The 8,296-nt window shown below is 35.6% G+C and overlaps 1 long non-coding RNA gene across 1 annotated transcript in view; it reads right to left on the reverse strand.

Moving 5' to 3' along the window:
* The window catches only part of LOC138310244 (uncharacterized), an 83,711-nt gene extending 76,754 nt beyond the window's left edge, over window positions 1-6,957 (reverse strand). Inside the window, exons 1-2 of the long non-coding RNA XR_011206381.1 lie at window positions 6,848-6,957; window positions 1,951-1,985 (exon numbers count right to left, since the gene is read on the reverse strand). This is a non-coding gene — a long non-coding RNA (uncharacterized lncRNA). The remainder of the gene's footprint in view (window positions 1-1,950; window positions 1,986-6,847) is intronic.
* Window positions 6,958-8,296: the final 1,339 nt, after the last annotated feature.

Genomic DNA, 8,296 nt, shown 5'->3' on the forward strand with positions numbered 1-8,296 from the left:
ATGTGATGTCACATACCAAATTTTACCCAATAAGTGCCCTGGTCCCAGATTCCCAAACATTCCTTTACTTTGAGGAATTTCTTCACTGAAATCTTCTCCATAGAAAAGCATTACAGAGGGAAAACCACACTTAAAGAGTTTGCCCTTAACTTTTTAGGTCATCTGAGAATTTTAGGTTAAGTCACGATTGTGAAATAGGGGCCCTAGCACTTAATCATTTATGCAGAATTTAAACCACAAATCAATTTACAAAAGGACTTAGAAAAAGAATTTTAAATAAAAAACGCCATACCAATCAAATTGACTTGTAATTCCGCTCTGGACACTACGATGTTCTACATAACGCTCCAATACTTGTATTGGAGCATAATGTAGAGCATCGTAAAGGAGTGGAATTACAAGTTATAATTTTAATTAGATTGAAACCATATGTACAGTTTTCATCTTTTCGGTCTGCATTGAAAATAATTTTTTCGATTTAAAGGTTAGTGAATACGAGTCCATGAAAGGAGGAGGAGTGCTCATGGGGGTGAAAGGTCATTATGTAGGTTACCAGGTTAGGGGAGAGAAAAGTTATGTATGGTTACCAGGTTAGGGTGAGAAAAGTCATTATGTATGGTTACCAGGTTAGGGGTGAAAGGTCATCAAATTGTACTTACATGAATTATCAGTGGGAAAACGTTCCAATGAAGAGATCTGTAATGAAAAAAAAAGAAGAATGGAACTACTAATGGTAACGTAACAATTAAAGCAAAATAAAAAAACATGTAAGTGAAAATATTCAAATAAAATGTGTAAGCAAAAACGATATCCAAATGCAAGGTCACAAGATGTTTCCTTCCCCCGTTGCACAAAGGAGAAGGTATGTTAAGACTCGAATATGGCATCAAAATTAATTCTCCAGTAAAGAACAACATATTTTACCATATAACAGTTGAATACATTTGCTAACACATATCATCCCGAAAATATCCCGCATGTGCCAATTATGTTGACTGACGTAATCAACATGCAGTTTCCCGCCATTTTTCACAAAAACCCTTGAAAAATCATACTTTATGAGTGGTTTTCTCTAAAAATGAATGTGGCCACCTTCGTGGAGCAGAAAGAGATTTTCACACGTTGTGTATCGTGTATTTAGGCATATCTATGTAAAATATAACATTGCTCCAAGGTGGCGGTCAAATCCATTTCAAGCCTTTTCTAACCTAAAGATGATGAATTTCTAGCAAAATTTGGCGAGAAGAGGAAAATCATCAATTTGATGACGTCATAGGTGGAGCACATCGTGTACATGGTATACATGGGTATATTATGTTTTGATGAATGGCAAGTATGAGAGTATTTATTGATGTGAAATTGATGTGGATCAGAGTTAATATTTTTCGGCCTGAAAAATTAAGGCCAAATACTGGTCCTATCATATCTACTCCTTTAGTAATAACTCCATTAAAAGGGGTCATTGCAGAAAATCAAAACTTCCCTTTAGGTCAAGGGTCCGTGTACCAAATTTTATGCAGAATTTAAACCACAAATCAATTTACAAAAGGACTTAGAAAAAGAATTTTAAATAAAAAACGCATACCAATCAAATTGACTTGTAATTCCGCTCTGGACACTACGATGTTCTACATAACGCTCCAATACTTGTATTGGAGCGTAATGTAGAGCATCGTAAAGGAGTGGAATTACAAGTTAAATTTTAATTAGATTGAAACCATATACAGTTTTCATCTTTTCGGTCTGCATTGAAAATAATTTTTTTGATTTAAAGGTTAGTGAATACGAGTCCATGAAAGGAGGAGGAGTGCTCATGGGGGTGAAAGGTCATTATGTATGGTTACCAGGTTAGGGGAGAAAAGTCATTATGTATGGTTACCAGGTTAGGGGTGAAAGGTCATTTTGTATGGTTACCAGGTTAGGGGTGAAAGGTCATCAAATTGTACTTACATGAATTATCAGTTGAAACGTTCCAATGAAGAGATCTGTAATGAAAAAAAAAGAAGAATGGAACTACTAATGGTAATGTAACAATTTAAAGCAAAATAAAAACATGTAAGTGAAAATATTCAAATAAATGTGTAAGCAAAAACGATATCCAAATGCAAGGTCACAAGATGTTTCCTTCCCCCGTTGCACAAAGGAGAAGGTATGTTAAGACTCGAATATGGCATCAAAATTAATTCTCCAGTAAAGAACAACATATTTTACCATATAACAGTTGAATACATTTGCTAACACATATCATCCCGAAAATATCCCGCATGTGCCAATTATGTTGACTGACGTAATCAACATGCAGTTTCCCGCCATTTTTCACAAAAACCCTTGAAAAATCATACTTTATGAGTGGTTTTCTCTAAAAATGAATGTGGCCACCTTCGTGGAGCAGAAAGAGATTTTCACACGTTGTGTATCGTGTATTTAGGCATATCTATGTAAAATATAACATTGCTCAAAGGTGGCGGTCAAATCCATTTCAAGCCTTTTCTAACCTAATAAAGATGATGAATTTCTAGCAAAATTTGGCGAGAAGAGGAAAATCATCAATTTGATGACGTCATAGGTGGAGCACATCGTGTACATGGTATACATGGGTATATTATGTTTTGATGAATGGCAAGTAAGAGAGTATTTATTGATGTGAAATTGATGTGGATCAGAGTTAATATTTTTCGGCCTGAAAAATTAAGGCCAAATACTGGTCCTATCATATCTACTCCTTTAGTAATAACTCCATTAAAAGGGGTCATTGCAGAAAATCAACTTCCCTTTAGGTCAAGGGTCTATCACCGTTTATTTTGGGGGCATATCACCATTTGCTTTGGGGTGTCGTTGTTGCTGTCCTTACTTGAGATACACACTCAACACTTTGTTGGTTCCACTTCCTTTTATTCAAACTCTGGATACTCTATAATTCTCTGTCCAATTCTGACCACTTCTCAATCTTAACCTTTAACTTATGTCTCTCACTTCAATTCTCTCTCTTTTATTTCTCTCCTATCCCTTATATGCTACATGACTAAACTTCTACTTTTACTCTGACAAAATCTACTATTTCTATTGGCTAGTTTATCTATCTGGAGGCGGGTTTACATCTATCCTTTTGAAGTCTTAGGTGACCATATGCTGTCTCTGGACCTTGTTTGAAACCATCAATGGCTTTAACTAAATTGACCATGCTTCCACACACCATTGTCCTCTGTGAGTCTTCCATCCTTACTCCCACACTCTCTCTCCTTTGAAACCTATCTCTGTGTGTGTCCTGGTCCTTTCACTATTGTTAACTAATTACTTTATTGCTTTCTCTGAACTCTTCTGATGATACTTTAATTCTCATTTTTCAACTGTCATAGGTCCGTGTACCAAATTTTATCAAAATCTGTCAAGTAGTTAAGGAGGAGTTGGCCAGTCCTACATATATATTCTTTGAAGATTATGATGATCATGTACAGAGCAATGTCTGACATCAAAACTGTGCACAGTTACATTGTGGAAAATGATTTCTTTTTATCTAAGCAAGGGGACATAACTCTTCATATTACATCCATCCTCAAAGTGGTTATCAAACATGGCCGAGCCTTTCAGGTATTTGAAGAACCAAATGCAAACAGACAGCCAGACAAATAGATAGACGGATTAAAAGGAAAGACAAATTACATACTTCTGAACAACTTTTGTGTAAAATATAGAATTATAGATGTTTTTATGAAAGAAAATTTTTACTTTCCTCATTATTTAGGCTTACTAGATTTGAAAAGATTAAACTCATTATTTGGATTGTTGACAGGTGGACAGGTTAATTTGATCAGCCAACAACATATCTGATTATCTTTTAGATAGTGAACAGGATATAGAATAGGACTGTTGTGCATTAAAACATGCCCCGAGGAATTTTGACAGAAAGAGAAAAAATTGAAACCTCCTTCAGATTTCAATGAAATTCTAACTCAACTTTAGCCACACAACTTAAAGTTAAACTTTGACATTCATTAGAACATAAATCTTTTTAACTAAAATGTTCTCAAATAGCTGGTTTTCTGTTATCCCACAATATCTTTTCATTTAAAAGGGTGTTTTATTTCACCATTACGTAGGTTGACATTTACATAACTTCAGTGTCCGGGTAAAAAGAAAGAGATTTTTTAAATTTTACATCCTGTTTTGGTTAAACTGTCTCATTTGCTACTGATAAGTGTGTTTGCTCAAGTGTCAAAGGTTGTCATTAATAACTGACAATCCAAAATCAAATTCAAAAGTATTTTTGTATGTATATATGAATATACATAAAATGTTTGAAAATATGATACAAATGTCATTTTGAACCGCCAAGAGCAATCTCTTATCAGACATCACAAACTACACATTAGTTATACAGCCTGTAGCTATATGGTTTATATAATTTCAATTTGTCAATAGAATTTTATGTATGTATCCTGATATATATTTCCATGTTTACAACACATGGCTAATTTACAGTTTCAGCAAGATACAGTCAACTTAAATACATGATCTTGTCATTTTTTCAAGGATTGTTATGAGTACACGAGTACCTAATATGGGTCAGGTTGGGGCCAAACAGGTAGCCATCAAAATAGGAGACATTTAAGCATGAATGTCACTAATTTTTAATTTCATTGTGTTATGAAAGAAATTTTGTTTGCAAACTGTGTGACTCAATGTAGCAGATTCTCACAAAAGTTTGCAAACAAAATTTATTTCATACCCTGATGAAATTAAAAAAATAATTACATCAATTATTTTAATTAATTTTCCAAAATACTTGATAAAATAAAACACGTTTACATATACGATTCCATTGATTTTACATGAGATTATTTATCAAAATCAATATACACCATCTAAGTTTCTATTGTGACGTCATGATAAAGTCAAATTTCCGCGCCATTCTCAGATTTGTTTTCATAGTGGTAAGAAAGCCAATTTTAATTTAGTATGAAAGCAAAGAAAAATTAGTTATATTCTGTCATATGTCCCAGACTCTTGTTATTGAGCTTTGTTGTGTTGATCTCTTTACATGTTAAATCTATGTAAAATGATCGGAGAAGATAATAGCAGCTAGACTGGGGTTCAAACCCAGGACCTCCCAACACTAGCCGGATGCTCATCCGATTGAAAAATCTGCATGGTCACCAACGATCAACCTCATCCAATCATACCACATCTAGGAAGAAATATGTATATCACATTCATTTTTTCCCAAAATATACCAATCATTTGCTCAGTATTCACTCAGGTGACAACGTTGATAATCTAAGACTACTAGCTTATGGAGATGTTTTATAGTTTCTTCCAGAGTTTATAATTACTATTGTAGTATGACGCACTCTATTAAGCCATACATTAATCTCCCAATAAATTGCTTTTGTTTCAGACCCTAAACCAAAGCCACAAAGGTCGTGCGTTCAAACCAAACAGCTACATGTATACATTATTTTCTTGTCTCTTGTTACCAAAACTGGTGATGTTGCTAACCATAATGTGTCAAGCATTAGGAGTATTAATGCATTAGTATTGAACTAGAGAAGATATGTACTTGTGACCATGTTTGTGCGGGGGGCTTGGAGGCAAAGGAATGAAGCTAGGGGAATTGGACTAAGTCAGACACCGGTAACATCTAGCTCGATTGGTAGAGCGTTCGACTATAGTGTTGGGAGGTCCTGGGTTCAAAATCTGGTTTGGTCGCTACACCAGGATCACCAAGATCAACTTCTACCATAAACATGTACTGTGTGGACTACTATCGTCTACTTTGTAAGCCTCAAATATTAGTACTATAAGCATGATATCCAAGATAGATATCATCTCGAGTGGGATGAATCACCAGGTCATTCAGTTGACCCATGATGTATAGCAAATTTAAAAGTCAAATCCTAATTTCTCAGAAATCTGAAGAGTCAAAACCTAGCTATGACAAAATAAACATGACGTACACTAGTACTACAAACCCCGCCAAGAGTCAAATATGATTTTTGGGAGTCAAAAACTTATGAGTCTACTGGATGTGCTGAAGGCAGAGGTTTGAAGTTCATTATTTCTCATGGAGGAAATTAATACTGGGTTTTGAGATCTCAAAATGATGTGGGTAAAGTACAATTACCGTTGATTAAACCTACGTACGATCCAGTGATTATGACATCATTTGATGTGAGTTTCGTGACTTCATAATCACCAGAAGCATAATCACCAGAAGGTGGGACTAATAGACAGTAAATTGTACTTTACTTATGTTCTTTTGGGATCTCAAAACAAACATATTAGCCGTGTTCTCTGTCAATCACTTGTTGTAGCACCTTACTATGATTCTGATATGACGGATTAAAATTATTTTATTTTGACCGTTTCCCCGTTCCGTGAAATATGTGATATTATATGTTTGGCCATTCCCTCATCCTTTTTTCCAGTTGAAGACGTGACCCAATAAAGATCTATTATGTGAACATTTTACCAGATAAGCGGCTGTGTTCACAAAGACGACAGGCACGTTGAGCCCACGTGCCTTTTGTGTTATAAAAATCGATCCGACACTTCCTTATTCGAAATCAGATCCGTGAAAATCTTAATCCAATATAACACCCCATTGTTTCAGGGTAATTCTACAGCGTTTTTACCCTTTCTTCCATTCAAATATCATTCACTGTCTTTTTGCCGGTTTCCCTCGTTCGCGTTCATCGTGAACATCAACTCAACAGACATTGGTTCATTTTTTTCGCGACAATGGATACAAGAATGGAATTATGTTCACATAATCTATGATTTAAAAAGGAAAACATGATTATGCTTTTATCCCTGGTATTCCAGAGAATATCTGTTATCATTTTGTTACCTTTTGTTGTGTAAAAATCTTAATCCTTCCCTTGTACTGCCGCTACGTCTGTCATTCACGCTTCGCTGTTAAACAAACAGCTGTTGGACCGTTTCCTTTCATACGGACATGCGCATTGCGAATAGACTTGCTCAAGTCACACGATTTCTTACAGAGTGCTGACCGAGTCATCTGCACATCACATTGCAATTATGTAATTATGTAATTATGTAAATTAACACCGTTGTAAGCTCAATGACTTCTGGAGGCGTATCCTTGTATACAATAGTTGTCCAATCAAGTAACATTTAAAACATGTAGGAGTGAATTTAGAGGGCTCATTGTGCCAGTGCTTGTTCAGGCGTGACTTAAATGAGTTCAGAGTCATTGCAGATACCACATTTTCAGGTAGACTGTTCCATGTATCCACAGTTCTACTGTTGAATTTGTTCTTTGTGACATTCAATCTTGCCCCGCGCTTCAGAATCTTTTTTGAGTGCCCTCTGGTGACAGTAACAGGAGACATCGTAAAGAGCTTGTCCTTGTCCATAATATCGATGTCATTGATTATTTTGTAGACCTGGACAATATCTGCTCGTTTCCGTCGATATTGAAGACTTGGTATTCCTAGTGATCTGAGACGTTGTTCATACGTCAGGTTGTGTAAACCTTTCACTCTCTTTGTAGCTCGTCTTTGGACATTTTCAATCAAAATTTGGTCCTTAATGGAAATTTGGTTCCAAACGCATGATCCGTATTCCAGATGAGGCCTGACAAGAGTTTTGTAAAGGTTCAAAAACATGTCTTTGTTGATATAGCTAAATGTTTTGAATATCAATCCTGTAATTCGGTTGGCTTTAGAGACTGAATTATTTACATGCTGACTAAATTTGAGGTGAGAATCGAATGTAACACCAAGATCTTTTTCCGAACTACATTTGCTTATTTCTTCATTTGTGCCCATTTTGTAGCAGAAGTTGTCATGTTGATGTAAATTTCCAATAGACATGTGTTTGCACTTTTTGGTGTTAAATTCCATGTTCCATGTCTCAGACCATTTAATGATATTGTCGACGTCGTTCTGTAGGTCTAGTCTGTCTCTGACACATCCAATACCCTTCATCAGCTTAGCGTCGTCGGCAAACATTTTCACGACCGAGTTTAAAACTTCAGGCATATCATTGATAAATATCAAGAACAAAATCGGCCCGAGGACGCTCCCCTGGGGGACGCCGCTTGTGACGTCACGCAGAGCAGACAGTTCGCCGTTCATACAAACTCTTTGCTTCATACCCTTCAAAAAATCTTTTATCCATCCTAGAATATTTCCTTTTATACCATATTTTTCGATCTTAAGTAGTAATCGACTATGTGGTACTTTGTCAAAGGCTTGAATTGCACGTGATTATTACACATTCGCTTTGTTTAAACCTTTAGCTAATTAACATATTACTATACATGTAAAGCTAG

This window comes from Argopecten irradians, chromosome 16 (genome assembly GCF_041381155.1).
Source record: "Argopecten irradians isolate NY chromosome 16, Ai_NY, whole genome shotgun sequence".
Lineage (NCBI taxonomy): Eukaryota > Metazoa > Mollusca > Bivalvia > Pectinida > Pectinidae > Argopecten > Argopecten irradians.